We start from the raw sequence: 18,916 nt of genomic DNA, 5'->3' as shown, positions 1-18,916 counted from the left end.
TCCCCACCTCTTTAATATAATCTTTCTGCTTTTTTAGTACAGTCTTTACATACAGATTCTTATGCTTTGAATTCGGACACAATGATAACATTTGGAAAGCTGAAAAAAGAAGTCAGAATTCAAATTTAAACTAACTTGTTAATTGGATATGTAAGGAAATTAAAGTACCTTGTCAAAGTTTAGAGTTATGTAGTGAGAGAGACAGAATTTAAACTGTCGGGTTTTTCAAAGTAGGATTTGTGGAGACCAAATGTTAATCAAAGGAGTCTTAGGGGTTGAGAAAGATGATAACCAGAAGACCCTTTCCCCACTCATGTGTAATTAAAGAAGTTCTGTTTCTATTTTTATTTTTTTCAAGTTGGTATTGGAATTTAATTGAAGAAAGGGTTTGCCGTCAACATAAATAAAGGCAAAGTATTGAAACCCTTGTGCTATACCATCTTGACTCAGTGTCTAACTATTCATAAGCTGTAAAAACTACTTGACATTTAATTAAACACTAAATTCTTCACATCCTATTTGGTTATTTTACATTTCATTTTGCTATAATTTCTCACCCCACCTGTCCTGTAAGCAAAGTAAGTAGGGAACAGATATTGCTTATTTTGCAGTGGACATAATACCTGCCACAAGCAAATTTCAGTAAAACTTCTTTTCTGGATGAATGGATGAATGAATGAATGAATGAATGAATGAATGAATGAATTGATGCATAAAATTCAAATATTTTTGAAGTCTCTTTATTATCTACTCAAACTAGGATTTAGTTTTTCTACTATAGCCATAAAAAAAATGGGAGACAATATCATTCCCCACTCTTTGGGCTAAATAATGTAAAACGTATAAATTCTTTCACAATACTTAATAACATAAAAATATCACATAATTTTGCTTTTCTAAGTCATAGAAAACACACCTCAAGTATCTACTGGGCAGAGTTGTCAAGTGTATTCATACACATCTTTTTCAGAGATAGTTATAGGTCACTTAGTTTGTACTAGAATTTGGGGATTTATATAGACCAGAAAAATGAAGGAGATATTTGGTGCCCATTATGGCACTTGCCTCGGGCCTTTGCAGGCCACTTGAAGGCAAGGAACTCCAGGGATGACACCACTCTCTTCAGGCTAATGTTCACTTGGGGAATTCTCACGAAGTCCCATGGCACATCAGCTCTTATTTTTTACTCATTATAGACAACCAGGTAGTTCTCTGCATATGAGACCTCGTCACCTGAGAGAAGCTCCCCTCATGAGCACCTCCATCTGCTGGACTAGCTCAGGAGATTGACCGGCCACGATGTTCTACTCCACCTAATGCAAGTCATCAGTTGGGAGAACAGGCTTCACTGAACATGCTGGATTACCAATCAATTATGGCCAAGTACCACATGCTAAAAATTTACTCTTGGAAGTCCCATTCCATCATTTCTCCAGCATCCTGTTTAATATGAAAGTGAGCCCTACCCAGTTTGGGAGAGAAATACACAATGCCACAGGTTCCAGGAGGAAGGAATCATTTGGGGCATTTGTAGACTGGATACTCATTGAAAACCTGTAGTCTGGGGCATTTGTAGGCTGGATACTCATTGAAAACACTTGAAGATTAAACATCCTTATTCTTAAGGTCACACTTCTGAGAGAGAATGTCCCCTTCATTATCATTTGCCCCAGTTCCAGAGGTGAATAAGTTTTTTTTTTTTCCCCCTTTATATACAAAAAAAAAAATACCTTTTCCAACTTATTCATGTCTGGAACCATCATCTCATATTGAAAGATTCTTTAACATGCTTTGTTATTTAATGTAAGTGCTGCTCCAGAGTGAATCATCACGTAGAAGTATGGAAAAAGCAGTAAGGACTTTAAAATTCTAGTTTTCCCTCACTCCACCTGCACTAGTGCTGGCAAGAAGAAGGAAACAGAAGACACATGTATTTTCTTCATGAAATTAATTTTGTCTCTATTTCATATAGCAGACAAAATTATCTGCAGCGATTCTTACCTTTGAATGTGTTTTTCTTTCCATTGCACATTTAATATTGTTTGCAATAAGACACAAAATAGAGATATTAGATGTGAAATAAAGATATTAATAGAATATATAAAATGTGGTCACTGTTCTCAATAAGCTTATAATGGATATGATAGAGTGAAGTTATTTTATAAATTATTATTTGGATCCCAGCTTTCTAGGTAGAGCAAAGCAAGTCGAAAGCTGAGACAAAAGTTTTAGCACCAGATCACAACAGTCTTTCTTTGACTGGGAGCAGCCAATGGTTTATTTTGACATCATTTAGTAAATATCTTTTTCTCATTAAGTACTCTATTAATGTCCTAGGAAAATAAACAACTAAAAACATGACTCCTGCCTGATAGGCCTCACACGGTATTAAAGAAAGCATACAAATTATAGAACAGTCGGGAGAAGATAAAGTATTGCAGATCTTTTCCAGAATGATAAACACAGTACAATGGACACACACACACACACACACATACACACACAAAGTGGTCAGTTCTGTAAGAGGGAGATGGATCAGTAATCTTGGAAGCTATGGTACCAGCATCACCTAAACCAACAAACTCCCTCCTCAGTGTTCTGTCGAAGCATAGTCTGATGTCTCACGGGCTTTCTGGCAATCTACTTTATTCAATGACTCTAGTAATCTCCTGGATTAGCTTATCTTTAACTCCAACGCTTGTCCAGATTCCACAGAGATCAATTAAAATTTCTTTGTGTAAATGGGAAAAAGTATACTTCTATTTCTCTATATAATTAAACTTCTTTCAAAATGTAGCATGCAGAAAATGAGCAAAAATTTTCAAATGTAGTACAGATATATTATATTGCCTGATATTAAGACAAATATTTATTAAAACATTTATTTATTACATCATAGGGATACACTTTCAGGAACTGAATGCAAAAGAAACTCCAAAAAAAGGGGGTCCATCTTGATTAGAACTGTAGGAGTCAAAGGAAAATTTTCTCTTCACCCCTATAGGTTCATTAGTAAAAATCATTGTCAAATTTAGATCAATATGAAGTAAAGGAATAACAAATTTTATTATTCAATATTTTGGAGGGGCAAAGCACAGGGGAATCACAAAAGAGTAATTTCCCCATTTCCCAATGGGGTACAGATGTTTACATACCCTTCTGCATAGAGAAAGGAGAGATGGGGATGCAGAAGTAAATGATTCTTAGGAAGGGGTCCTCAGTGGGTGTGGGAACATGCAATGGCCTGGGACAAAGTCTGTAGGCCTTCAGAGCAGACAACACTGGTAAATGATTCTCTCGAAAATATCAAATGGTATCAAAAAAAGACAATGGTCTGTAATGCAAGTTTGCTCAGGGGTGCTGAAAGACTCCAGTCTTTCATCCTGTGATATGAGTCAAGTTAATGAAAACTCAGGGAAAGAACCACAATAAGTGTGTTCTTCATTGGTGGGTCCAGAATTTAGGCAGATAAGGGAACAACTTCATCCTGTGCTTTGGAGAGAGACAGAGGATTGAGAGTGGTGGTGTCAAGAGATTTTGGGGATGCTTCTTAATTCCAGCATGTCAAAGCACCATAGTTTGAGGTAACAGCTTTCTGCACCCCAACAAAGCCTATAATGAAAAGTTCCAGATTTTTTTAAACAATATAAATACTAAAGCTTACGACGTTTGAGTAATGCATTTCATAGCTTCAAAAAATTTCTAACTTTTTTATGTTTGGCAAAAAAAGTGAGAGAGAGAGGAAATAACATGTCAAGTTTCTAGTTATGAATCAGGCAGTTGAGTATGCATTATTTCATTTGCTTCTCATAGCACTATTGGCATATTTTAGGTGAGAAACTGAAGCTTAAATAGTTTAACATGACATTAGTCAAAGAACTATTCTGTACTGAAGATAGAATACTGAGGTAACTCTAGATGGCCTCTAAGCTTTTCCACAGAGACAGATAGCAATTCTCAAACAGTATTCTTCAAAACAAAGATCACGTGGAATGTTAATAGAATTTGTCATCAACCACAATGAAAAATAATGAATTTTAAAAATAAGATTTTTCATAGCCTTAGATATGCTAACTTGTATTTCTGAACAACCAAGAAGAAATTGTAGTATTGGTTTCCTAAAATATTCAGCCGTAGTGTTGTGTTAATGAAACACCTGCTGGATATATATTGTATTAGAAAATGCAGTAAGGGAAGCATTCCATTGACTCTATAAACAGAAATGCAGAGAAGATGTGTAAAGAGGGACAGGAGGGAAAATGCTAATAATTACATTCTTGTGGGTAGGCAATCTTCCCAGAAAGTTATAGCTCTAGGCCACAGAAAGAGGTAATGAGTTCTAAAGCCATAAGTAGTAACCCAAGTCTTTCTGCTGCTATTTATATTGCCCAACCATCAGAAGCATACTTTATTAAAAGAATTTCCCTTGCAGCTGCAATGAAATAACTGGATTTGGCATGCCTTTTTGCAACATACACAGAAAAATAAAGCAAACCGGGCAAAATAAGAAAATAACAATATGCTAAATATATAGTAAATAAAGTCAACAGAAGAAATAAATATGACTCTATACATATATGTATACAACAAGAAAAAAATATGCATAACTTAAAAATATATTTAAAAAGCATGAATGAACAAAATAAACTTGAGATCTATAGAAAACAAATAACAAAATAGCAGACATAAATCCAACCATATCGATATTATATTAAATGTGAGTGGATTAAACACCCCAACCAAAAGGCAGAGATTGTCAGGCTGGAATGAAAAAAAGATCCAAATATATGCTATCTACAAAAGCAAAATGTAGATTCAAATATACTAATAGTTTGAAAGTAAAAAGATGAAGGTGATATTCTTAAAAATGGCACAGAAGGACATCTGAAATTCATTTCCCCATAAGTCAACAAGAAAACTAGCAAAATAAAATCTCAGTATAACTTTTTCTGAACTCTAGAAATCAAGCAAAGGCTTGCAATCATCCAGAAATTGTTTATTAGAAAAAAAGTAGATGACTCTCAGTAAGAATAGTGAACTTTGTGGCATTTTAACTTTCCCTAATCACATCTCTCACTCTTCAGCTCCATGGTAAACTGGTAAAGTAACAGTTCACATTAATGGTGATAGGCTGATAGCAAATTGAAGGAGCAGAACAATTCTGCAGCTCTTTCAAAACCTCATTGCCAGGGATTTGTCATTAGTTGACTTTTCTGGTGGTTGCCTGAAAGACTACGCTTGCAAAGATATCTGTACTTGACCTGGTTTGGAACTTTTGCAGTGGTAAATGGATTTTCCTCAGGGGCAATTGTTGAAAAAATAGTACTGGCAATTGATAAACTTAAAATCTGCCTGAGGTGGTGAATAACTGATGGAGAAAACAATACAAATCAAATAGCCTAAAATGAAAAGCTAGGAAATGCAATTTCCATAGAAACTTTTAAAAATTCAGTCATGTTTCTGGGAATGTGGAAGACCATAGGCATGCTCAGGATGGAGCACACTTAGGAAAGACATTAAAAGGCTCCACACTTGCTTCTCTAGCTGACCTGAAGCTCTACGCAAGTAGGAAGTGGAGGCTAAGGTAGAGTTGTCAAATGGCTCGGTGAGCGTGGAAAGCATGCCCCAACACACACACAGAGTCTCAGCACAGACTGGGAGTCCTATTGTTTTATTGTTTTAAAAAATGTCTGCCCAATTATTGGCAGATGTCTACAATAACCCAGCAGAGACTTCAGTGGCCACACATGACCAAAAACGTAGATTTTACAAAATTATTTCAGAAAAGTCATTAAACAAACAAACACCCACTACAACAAACAGCAAAAACAATAATCCTGGAATTTTAATGACAATAAAACCAGACATTTTTAGAGAAGTTGACAAGCTGTTCCTGAAATTCATGTGGAAATACAAAGGACCTAGAAAATCCAGAACAACTAAGGGATTATTTTGAAATAGGAATTACTGAGACAGCATGGTATTGGCCTCAAGATGGACAAAGGTATAAATGAGTTAGAGAAGAACACAGAAATAGACCCTTACACCTGCACAGAAGTGTTTATGGCCAATTCATTTTTGACAAAATTTCATATGCAATTCAGTGAAGAAAAGATAGTCTTTTCATAGTGGCACAATTAGACCATCCCTTTGAAAAAAAATTAAAATCCTTATCTCACATTATATATGTCTGTGTGTGTGTGTGTGTGTGTGTGTGTGTGTGTGTGTGTGTATTTAACCTTAAGTTGAATTATAGACCTACACGTAAAACTAACTTTTAAAATTTCTATTAGAAAATTCAGGAGAAGTTTTGTATAACTTTGGGTTTGCCAAAGATTTCTTAGATTGACATCAAAAGCATGATTGATAAAAGGAAAATTTGGTAAACTGGACTTTTCCAAATTAAAAATTCTTCTCTTCAAAGGATCAAGAGAAGAGAATGAAAAGACAAATCATGAATTAGGAGCAAATATTTGCACAGCATCTACCTGCTAACAAACGTTAAAGAGTCCAGAACATATGAAGAGCCTTCAAAATTCAATAATGAGAAAACAAACCAATAAGAAATGTGTGTGACGGATGTGAACAGCCATTTTACCAAAAAGGATGGCAAATTAGAGCATTAAAAAGGACTTCAACATCATTAGTCTTGAGGGAAATACAAATAAAAAACACAATGAGACATCAAAATGCATCTATTAGAATAAAAAGCACTTCCTGAAATTAAAAACAAGTCAGATCATACTAAGTGTTGACAGAGTTGTCTAGCAACTGGAGCCTACTGGGAATTTAAAAAGTTATAACCATTTTGGAAAACTCTTAGGCAGTTTCTTAAAATGCAAAAGATAGTCCTACCAGATAGCCCAGTTATTCCACTCCTTTGTATTTATTCAAGAGAAATTAAAGCATTTGTCCATACAAAACTTTTACTCAAATGTTCACAGCAGCTTTATTTGTAACCATACAAAACTAGAAATAATGCAAATGTCCATCAATAGATGAATGGATAAACACATTATGGGATATCCAAACAATTAAATACTGTTCAACAACAAAAAGAATAAATTATTGATGAATCTCAAAATAATTATGCTGGGTGAAAGAAACCACATAAAAGCAGAGTACATACTATATGACTCTATTTGTAAAATTCTAGAAAATTGAAACTATGGTAACGTAGAGCAGATCAATGATAACTCAGAACACACAACGATGGGAGGAAAGAAAGGGTCCAATTTATTGCACTTAAATAAAACTGTTAAAAATAAATAAACGAGTATTACTTTTTCCATCTTCAAAGAATAAGCAGTATATTGATGGCTAAACATAAAAACACCAGTGAAAGTGTAAAAAGAATCAAAGTTTATATGAGTTTAATTTACAATAGGGTGACATTTATAACAATGAAGGAAAAATAAATTATTTAACAAAAATTTAATAATCCTATGAAAAGGGGTAGATTTTTGTGCTCTAGAGCATCGACTTCAAGGAAAGATTCTTACCATTAGTTCAGGCTGCACCACTTAATAGCACTAGGACTTTTAAAAAGTTATTTTACTCTTTCTAAGCTTCCAACCATGACCTACCTCCAAAACAAATTATTTGTCAACAAAGGGAAGAAGTAAGAAATTTAATTGAACCTTGACCTCTACCTAACAATATCCCTTCAAATGAGCTCATAAATGATCTAGATTATACTGTAGGGGCCAAGGGAGAATTTCCCTTTCAAACCTATGAAGGTTCACTGAAATCAACGGACAAACACAAATTAATAGGAAAAAGAGGCATAACAAATGTTATGTGATCATAATTTTACATGACACGGGAGCCTTCAGAGTAAAGACCCAAAGATATTAGGAAAACTGTCCATTTTTATGCTGAGGTTCTGTGCAGCAGGGACAGCCATGTAGAAATGTGATTGGACAAGAAAAATGTGATCTATATCAATGGACTGGGTGGGAAACCCAGCAAGGCCTGTCTGTTAAGATTCTTCTTGACTTCTCTGCACAGCCTTTCTTTTTTCCAAGTATGGGGCAGGACTCTTTCTGGAATGGGGGTCTTAGGACCTACAATCAGACAAGGTAAGTCAGAGAATTTACAGCCAGCTCCATGACAGAAGGTCAGGGGAAAGATCAGAATATAGTTTTAGCCTTTATAGTGGGCTTTGGGGAAAAGGTGTTCTGGGTGGACTCAGCTTGGCAAAGGGGGATTCTATCTTTTATGGCTTGCCTCGGAGGGAAATGAGGCTGAGAGACAGAAGGGCAGGAGAAGTTCAAAGAAAAACTGATTTTGAGGCTGCTCCTAAGGCCTTCACTCTGGAGTATCACTTTCTGAGCCCCAAAATACATAAAAGCAAAACCCATAACATTTCTAGTAGAAGATAGAGGGGGAAATCTAGTCATCCTTGATGGTTAAAATAGCTCTAATCAGAGGCGAGGAGGGACCTCATATTCCCCAGTAGTTACCAGAAGAAAATCTCACTGTCAATCAGAGAGCCTGTAAATAGCTGCATATGCACCCAGTGGAAGGTTTTTATCTATGAAGAATGGAACATATGTTTTAACCGGTCTCAGAGAAGAATATCATGAGAAAATAATCCTTAATCCTCTTATTCAAAATTAGAACAAAACAAAGGATTATACAGCTCATTCAATCTGGCTTCTAAGTCTTTTTAGGTCTTGATTTCTCATGCCAAGCTCCAAGGTTTGCCCGCAATCCTTTCCCCCCTCTTAAGTTGACAGGGCACTCTGAAAAGCACATTGTCTTTCAAATCATGCAGTACTGAGTTCTCATACCAGCTCTGCTATTTATTGCTTGAGTCACCTTGAGCCAACTCTCTTCGTCTCAGTCTTCCTCTAAGAAAAAAAAAGAAGGGGATAGTTTTAATTGTAAACACTGAATGAAATAACATGGGGACAATATGTTAAAAATGTTAGTCTTCTATTTTTTTTTTTTTTTTTTTTTTGCATATAAAATCTCATATTTTATTTGTGTGTTTAGTCAGCTCAACTTCTCTTAAATCATCCAAGAACCATTCAGGCAAAAATTATTTTGGTGCTTCTCTAAATAAAACCATTGTCACGATAATGCTAGCATTTTCCTCTCCTCTTGTATTATTCTCTCTTTTTTTTTTTTTTTTTTTTTGCTTTTTGTTTTTCAGAATTCATGACATCAGGACAGAGAATTTGGTCCATTTTGTCTTACTGATGTTAATGGGAAGAACCAGTGAAACAGCAACAATTGTAATTATAAATAACCCATAACATCCCTTATAGAACCTCCTAACAAAACAAATGATTTGTCAAAAAGGGAGCAAGTAAAAATTTAACAAATTTCTCTCCTTTCATTTCCTCTTCTCCCAAGCTCCCTTCTGACCTTCTGTTAAAGCTGCAAAGGATTGTAAAAGCAATCGGACACCTGCAGCAAAAGAAGGAGAAAAGGTAAAGTGTTTAAATTATCAATGATAGAAAATGAGCTTTTAATATTGAGAGCAACCTGTTTTCCAGGGACCAGTACCAGAAAACACCTAGTGGTCGTTCTGCAATCATGCTTCATTAGCTAAAGCATCTCTGCACCTATTATGCCAGCAACAGCATCAGTAGCATAAACAATCCTTTCAATGAGAGGAGACAATGGTGAACGGTATTTTCCCTCTGTCAAGCAGTAGTTACCATCATTGCTCACGGTCGACATACATAATGGAAAGTAGAAATTGAGAGGAAAAAACTGAGAGGACTTTTATGAGAAGAGAATAAAGCTCCAGGGCTTTGCACAAAAGAGACCAATTATTATCTTTCAAGGAAGTGACCATAACATATCATGTGTATAATACAAAAATTGCCTTTTTAACTAGCAATGATTATTCTCATTATTATTAATGTCTCAAGAAAAAAAATTAGCCTAATAGTTAATTTCCTGCAAGTGCAAAATATATTACTCATATTTTGATAATGCATTAATCGTATTTTAGCCACATATTGTAAGAAATTGTCAAATATCATGGACCCTTTACCTTTAAAAAGACTCTGATTATTTGCAATAATTCTATTAATTTCCCATATCTCTGAAAATGGATAGCTGGTATCTGTTTCAGGTATCAGTTATTTAATGCTTACTGTAAACCAGGCACTCTGCTAAGTAATTTACATAAATTAGTTTATTTAACCCCGGAAGCAACTCTTGGAAGTGATCTTTGTTATCTTTATTCTACAATTGAAAAAACTCAGATGTAAAGGTATCTTTTGGCCCTCTAATATCACTCTGTCAGTAACTAGGGAAGTTTACATTTTAAAATGAGGTCTGTCTGGGTTCCAAGTTCAGGGCATTGACAGAATGTCTCTGTGGCAAATCTTCAATATGCTGTCTTAATCTTCCTTTACTTTCATTTATGTTAGCTGTTCCATTGTCATTATCTCTTAAACAAAGTTTCCTTTTTTCAAATTGAAACATGAAACTATAATTTTGCTCTTAGAAAACCATAAGATTATCATCAAATCTACTTTTGTAGGATTTCACAGTTTACAAACTTCATATTGTTAAAGAATAATTTTTAAATGGTGGTTCTCATACGAATTTGAAGTGGACACATGTCAAATATTAATTCATTATTGTGGGGACCAGTAAGATGTGACAAAGAGTTCAAAGGAGAATTGCTGTGGATTGATTGAATTGTGTCCCTAAAGCTCATGTATTAGAAGCTTAATTCCCATTGTAACTGTTGAGGGTGGGAAATCCTATTACGGTCATTGAAAGGTGGGGCCTTTAAGAGGTGATTAGATTGCAGGACCATGTCCTAGTGAATGGATTAGTAATGCTGGTCAGGGGTGTGGTTCTGAGGGCTTTAAAAGAAGAGCACATGAGAGGTTAGTCTCTTTCTGCTCCACCATTTTCTGCCATGTGAGACTCCTGGGTCACTGTCACCACCACCAAGACCCTCACTAAATGTGTTTCCTGGACTTTGGACTTCCCAGCCTCCAAAACCATAAGCAATAAATTTCATTTCCTTATAAATTACCCAGTTCCAGATATTTCATTATAAGCAACAAGAAAGAATTCAAAGAGCAGTCACATAAAGGGGCAGTAAAAAATGCTGGCATAAATTTCCTAATAGATGCAAAACTGGTCAATATCAATAGGTCAATAATCAACTCTTACCTTGAAAGAAATCTGCATTTCTACAGACAAAATTCCTTTCTATTACTATCAGTATTCAATTATTTACAGAGTTGTAAAATAGCTCAAAGACAAGGAAAGACTTAGAAATGCCATAGAATCACACACTCAGACAGTGCCTAGTTTGCTTTTGAAGACACCCAGCAATATTTTGGGTCCATTTCAAAGTCTTTTAACATTTTTCCCTAAATATCCTAAATTCACCTTCATTATAACACTGAAATAAAGAAAAAAAAAAATGGGGTTGGGCAGTGGTTGGCTGACTTGATCAAGATCACGATGGCTAAACACAAAGAAATCATCATATTTATTTACTCCCTCTCTGACATCTCACTAAAATTACAAAACAAAATGAAAAAAGCATAATCCCTCAAGAAGAAATAGAATGTCAGCACAGAAAAGTTGAACCACTGGAAAGCTACTGGCATCTTACAAATACCAGTGTGTAAGCCCACTAAACCCTAGCCTCCCACAGGAAATCAGAAGTTTAATATAGAAATCTAACCAGAAAGGCTCTAGGCTCAGTAATGCCAGGAGCAGTTGATAGGGGAGATTAGCACCTGCATGAAAACAAAAATTAGGTGAAAGGTGCCCTTGTGAACTCTGGAATTTCTTGCATCTTCTCCCTCCTCAAGGAGATATGCCTCCAAAATCTGATTTTGCAGAATCTTCTCTTGAGAAACTGATATTTCCCAAAGAAATTATCTTGATGTACTGATATTGCAGATCTGCAAGTCATTGCCCAATAACCAAGAGACCCACCAAATAACAGTCTTCCCCACACCCCATCCATAGAACAACTGAAATAGGATACGACTCACAGCAGAAACAAAATCAAAACAGAAACCTATGAAGTTGTCGAAAGACAAAAGTACAATATATTCAGTTATAGTTTTCATTGGCTTGCATTTATAATCCATGAATTGGGCAATGGCAGAATAGTGTGTTTCATAGGTGGGAACAGGAAACAGAACAAGAAGAGAGGTGATTTGTTAACAGGTTACTTCAGGTTACTTTTTGTAAGGGTTAAAGCAGAGGAGACTTCCATATTCTGCTAACTCAGGTACACTGGAATCTCCTGTTTTCAGGAAATACTGGTCTGTTTCCGGATCTGTCTGTTTTCTTTAAGTTCCAGTTTGATCCTACAGCATTTAGCATGAGTGAGTCCATTTTGGTCTGGGCTGGTCTATCGGAACCTAGTGCAGGATCTCAGTCCAAAACAATGGTCTCCCATAAGCTTTATTTAACAAATTTTGTAGAAATTAACAGAGAATAGAAACAACCTCTGTGGAGAAAATAAAAATTGTAACATCTCTGTGCTCTCTAGACAATTTTGCATGCTGGTAATTTAATGCTTGAGTTCTCAAAATAACATAAATCACTGAATTGTCTTACAAAAGAAAAAACTAGAAGAAGATCTTTGCAGTGTATATATTTTGCAAAGGGCTATTTCTTTTCTGGTTCAGCATGATAAACCAGGGGGAAAACTGCCTCTGAGAGAAAATGTCTTTAGTTACAAACTTGAGGAGAGGATAAAGGAATGAAAGACGTTAAGAAATGATAGTGTTTTAAGATGTTATGTTAGTTATGCTTTCATAGCTTTTTGATCCTGGAATATTAAAGAACTACATAAGTGATTATATCACGAATCACCAGTCCAAAGCAGCAAAATAGAGACATGGAATATTAGACATGGGAAGAATCTTAAGCATCATTCAGTTAAACTGCCTCATTTCACAGGCGAACACACCAAAGTCCAGTGAGGCTAAAAATGTTCTCCAAAGCATTGAAATACGCTCACATTTCCCAAGGAAATTAACATCAAACTAAAGACCTAGATCACCTGAATCTTGGGGTAGACCTTACCACTATTTAGTAAGCAGATAAACACAGATCTACAGCTATGAATTACAGATTAGGAGACCAAATGTCAGATGTATCAGAGGATTTATCTAGAACTATATATAATTTAACATCTTGATTTCCAGTTTAGGTCACTTCTCACTACGCTATGCTGTCATAGCTTAATTCATTAAAAATTAGACTTAAACGTTTCGATTTTTTAATCAAAAATAAACCAGGTAGTAATCTCTACTAGATGTGGTCCCAATCAGAGAACTGGAAGGAGTAAATTTCCAAAAAAAATTAGATTTGTCTAAGAAATCACTTCAGGCATCCTAAGATATACTTAGTCTGAATTTCCTCAGTATCATTGTATAATATATGTTATTTTAAAAATACATTTTTCTTGGAATACCATACAGAATTTTCTTTCTTTATAAGGATCAATGCATTACAAGTTAATTTATACATTTTCAAATTTTCTTTGTGAAAACGAGATAGCACTATATTTGTGCCCATTTATATTTGTAAAAACTGAAATTTTAGAAAGCTGTAATTTCCTTCCACTCTTATGACCAAAACAGTTGGCTATTTCATTATGTTTATCACATAGCAAAGTCATTGAAAACCTTTATTCCTGGTTGTTTTCAGACTTTCTTATACTTTACACATCAAACTGATTCTTTTATCCAAAAGTCATATTTATTCAAATGCTTGTATTCATTCCAATATATCTTATTGCCTGGCAACAACTTTATATTTACATATATATATAATTTATATGGATATAATATATAATTTGTATTTTTATAAATTATATATATAATTCATATATTTTATATTTATGTATAAATATATATTATATTAAAATGTATACATTATATGTATATACACCATTTTATATATATGTAATATTTGGATATATGTTTAGGCTACTCTATCATATTTGTTTTTTATACTTTCATAATCTCACATTGTGTAACCTTTGTGTTTTATCAAATCAGTGATAGTTCTCTAAAATTTTACGCTAATTTTAATGGGGATTTGGATAAAAACTTGTACGGAAAGAAATAAGAGGAGAGTTAAAACATTAAAAATGTTTCACCTTTCCACTAGGCAAAATATTAGGTAATTGTCTCCAATATTTCTAAGAAACTATCGTTATTTCATATATTTATATACATTTGTAAGGAACATTTTTTTGGTTGTAATTTATACCTGAGTATCAGAAGAGTAAGGGAATGTTACAAATATTTTTTTAATATTTGATAATTATATGTATTATATATTATGTATACATAATTATAATTATATAGAATTTTATATATAATTATTTTATTATCATTTTCTTTGGGGAGGGAGTGTAGTGATTCATTTCAGGCTTAGGAGACAAAAACAAAAATAAAAATACACATGGATTTGACTCTAACTTTATCGCTGACTAAAAGATAATTAATTCCCAATTATGATGCCACGCTTATTATTAGAAATGTACATATTGGTTGGGTGTCAAGTTTCTTCAGCTCAATATCTTCAGAAAAATGAGGATAGTTTACACAGAACACAGTCTTTAATGACTGGGCTTTTTTCATTTAATTGTATTTGACTTTCACCTGTGTTGTTTTATGTACACATTTTTGTTCATTTTTGTCACAATATAATATTTTATTTTATGAATATGCTACAATTTATCCATTCTAATGGTTTTATTATTATAATTATTATTATTATACATACATGTGTATTATTATTATACATACATGCATATTATACGTACATCATTCCAATACCCAGTCATTCTTTGTGTCCATTGACCAATTCCTCATTAGCCCCCCTCCCCCTCTGGCTCCCCTCCCCTTTTTCCACCTCTAGTTTTCTAAAAGTTCAGTGTACTACTGTGACTGTTGTTCCTTTCTTTTTTCTGTCTCTACTGTTCATTTCTTTATTTATGGATTCGGCTCCTGGTTATGAGTGAGAGCTTGTGGTATTTCTTTTTCTGTCCCTGGGCTGTTTCACTTAGAATAATTTTCTCCAGGCTCATCCACGTTGCTGCAAATGGTAGAATTTCATTCTTTTTTATGGCTGCGTGGTATTCCATTGTGTACATATACCACAATTTCCTTATCCAGTCTTCCATTGGTGGACATTTAAGTTGGTAGTCTACTTGGTGGTTTTCAGTTTGCAGCTATTTTGGTAGTGCTGCTGTGAACATATTTATGCATTCCCAGTCTTTGCATATATACCTATTTCTGCTGGGTTTTACCGGAGTAGCGCTGTTGAATCATAGGTTAGGCATATGTTCAGCTTTACTAAATACTGCCAAGAAATTTTCTAAAGTGATTTAACAGTTTATTCCACAAATAATGTTATTCCACATCCTCACCAACACTACAACCCATCTAAAATTGATTTTTTTTGTATGATGTGATAAGAGTTGAGGTTAACTCTGTGTTTATTTTTCTCATATGGATATCTAATTGACACTTCACCATTTTATAAAAGCAGCTTTCTTCTCTTTCTATCGTGCATACATTTAATAAATCAGATGTCTAAATATGTTTGGAACTGTCGTCAAATTCGTTATTATATTCTGTAGGTCTATTTGCCTACCAACACTGTATTAGTATAGCTTTGTAGTAAGTTATGTTTATTGTTAGCATAAATTCTCCAACTTTGTTTTTCAAGATTATATTGGCTATTCTTATATATTCATATTTATAAATAAAATTTCAAATGAGTGTCTTATTTTTCATTCTCTGTAATGAAATTGCATTTGGACTAAATCTACAGATCAATTTGAAAGGACTGTAATATGGATTCCATCTAAGCAAATAGTCTATTTATGTGATTATTTAAGTCTTAATTACTCAAAATAATGTTTTATAGGTTTTCCCATGCAGGCCTGTGGTAGACAGAATTCAATGGCCTTTGCCATTGTAACCTCCAAAGCCTAAATGTGGGCAAAATCTGTATGTGATTGTATTAGTCCATTTTTGTTGCTTATAACAAAATACCTGAAACTGGGTAATTTATAAAGAGAAACGAAATTTATTGCTTACAGTTTCCAAGGCTGGGAAGTCCAAAGTCCATCTGGTGGTGGTGGCAGTGACCCAAAGGTCTCACATTGTAAGATGGTGGAAGCAGAGAGAGCAGAGTGACAGATAGACTGTCCTCTTCTTTTAAAGCACTCAGAACCATACCCTTGACAACCATTTTTAATCCATTCGCTACTGCATGTTCCTCCAATCCAATCTCTTTAAGGCTCCACCTTTCAATTACCATAGCAGGATTTCACCCCCTCTTAACAGTGACAGAGGGAGCTAAGTTTCTAATACATAAAACTTGCGGGACACAATTCAAGCTTCGGGGAGTTTTGGGGGGACATAATTGAATCTACTACAGTGATAAAGTATCACATCACTCCCATGGTTATGTTAGATTGTATGACAGAGGGATTATGTGAATGCAGTAAAGACCCCAAATCAGTTAACCTTAATATATCATCCCAGTGGGCATGACCTAATCACACCAGACCTTTAAATCCAGATCTAGAAGTCAGAGAAGGAGAAAGTCAAAGATTCAAAACATGAGAAAGATTAAACACATCTTTGGTGGCTTTGGGTTTGAGCAGAGTCATTTGACCAGATGTGTGTCTGGCCTCTAGGAGCTAAGAACGGCCCTGGCTGATTGCCAGCAGTGAAATGCGAGTCTCAGTGCTACCACAATGAACTGCATTCTGCCAACAAGAATTAGCTTAAAAGTGCATTTTTCCCCAGAGCTTCTAGACAGAAATTCCCTGCAACACACCTTGATTTTGGCCGTGTTGGAACCCTTAATAAAAAATCCAGCCATGTGTGCCAGCTTTCAGTAGAACTTTAAGCTAGTAACTTTGTGTTGTTTTAAGTTGATCAGTGTGTGGTAGTTTGTTATGCATCAAAAGAAAACTAAAGCACAGCTTTTGAACATCTTTTGTTAGATTTATTCCCACTTGTTTTATGTTTTGAGCCTATTGTAGATGATATCATGTTTTTAAAGTTTTCTGTATGTTTTTTCCTGAAATCTGGAAATATATTGATTTTTATAGAATAATCCTATATATAGTGACCTTGTTAAAATTAACTACATGTACTAATAGATAATTTTTTAATTCTTTTGGATTTTCTACATACCCAATTATGTCATTCATGAATAATAACAAATTTCTTTCAAATTTGTATTTTTTTTTCTTGTGTTATTGTCCTAGACAGGAACTAAATAATTGGCAATACTGGGTTCTTCTCTCATTCATCATTTTAGGCAGGTTAGTTTCAACATTTCATCATTAAGTATGAGGTTTACTATAGGTTTTATACTGATATCGTTTATCAGCAGGAAGGTATCTTCTATTCTTATTTTGCAGAGAAGATTTTTAGTTATGACTGAATGTTTACATGGTCAAATACTTTTTCTGTATCTATCTGAACAATCACACAATTTTCTGATCATTTCTAACATGGTACATTACATTAACTGAATTTCTTATGTTAAAAAAAAAAAAACTTTTCATTTCTTAAAAAAACAACAACTTGTTTTTGATATGTGAAAGATCCCCAAGACCAGCTCAAGGCTCAATAATTCTCTAGGAGGATTCACAAGATTCTGCCTACACTAGTACTCGCAGCTGTGACTTCTTACAGTGAAAGGGTAAAAAGCAAAATCAGCAAAGGGAAAAGCCACGTGGGAAATTTTCTGGAGGAAACCTAGCACAAGCTTCCAAGAGTCCTGTTCCAGTGAGATTCACTTAATGCCTCTAGCAAGGAGCTGTGATGACATATCACATATATGAGATGTCTGCATGGGAGGCTCATTAGAAATTCAGTGGCCTGGGTTTCCATTGGGGGTTGGTTACATAGACACTGTCTGCCTAGCACACGCTACAGTGCCAAACTCCTGGAGGGACAGCAGATGGTCAGCATATAAACCATATTTTTTGCACAAACAGCACAAATGAATGATTCTAATCAGAGAATGGTGAAACCCTCATGAGATCTAGGGCCCAAGGTTGCCAGCCAAGGCCCAACCTTGGGCCCTAGAACAGACCTTTCAAAGGTGAGCAGTCTCAGGCCTGCTATGTTAACTCTTTTCTGCACAGATGTATTATCCTCTTTACACACTGCTAGATTTGCTTTGCTAATATTTGTCTAGTGCTTTTGCATCTGTGTTTACGAGAGAGGTTATACTATCATTTCCTTTCCTGTAATGTACTTAGGTTTTAAATATCAAAGCAATGCTTATCATAAAACAAACTGGGAAATGTTTCCATATTTTCTGTTTTATGACTGAATGTATATGAAATGGGTATTATGTAAAATGTCCATAGTTAACTGAATCAAGAAGTCAGTGTCAGTCCTACTGATGGTTGTTTGAAACAGATACGTATTTTTTACTCTGGCTGATTTTAGGGTTTCCTCTCTTGCTCTTCTTTCTCCTCATTTTCAGTTATTTAACTGTGATCTTTCTATGCATGGTTTTCTTTATTTTTAACCCTATTTGTTTTTTAAGTCTTTATTTTCTTTTGTGATGTATATTTGTCGTTTGGAGAAACTCTTGGTCATCTCTCCAATATTGTTTCTATGTCATCCCTCCCTACTCTCTTTTTAGTGCTCCAATTGCATATTTATTACCCTTTTTAATATATTCCACATATCTCATTACCTTATGTATATTTCCTATTCTTTTTTTTTTTTTTTTTTTTTAACTTTTTACACTTTGGTCTAAATTTTCCTCCTAATCTATCTATGTACCTTCAACTTCATTAATCATCTTTTCAAATATGTCTAATCTATTTAACTTCATTTATTAAATTGCTAATTTTAGTTATCACATTTCTCCTTTCTATATGCTTTATTTGATTATTTTCATA

Source organism: Cynocephalus volans, chromosome 18, assembly GCF_027409185.1.
Source record: "Cynocephalus volans isolate mCynVol1 chromosome 18, mCynVol1.pri, whole genome shotgun sequence".
Lineage (NCBI taxonomy): Eukaryota > Metazoa > Chordata > Mammalia > Dermoptera > Cynocephalidae > Cynocephalus > Cynocephalus volans.
The sequence above is the reverse complement of the archived record's forward strand: the minus strand, read 5'-3'. Positions refer to the sequence as shown.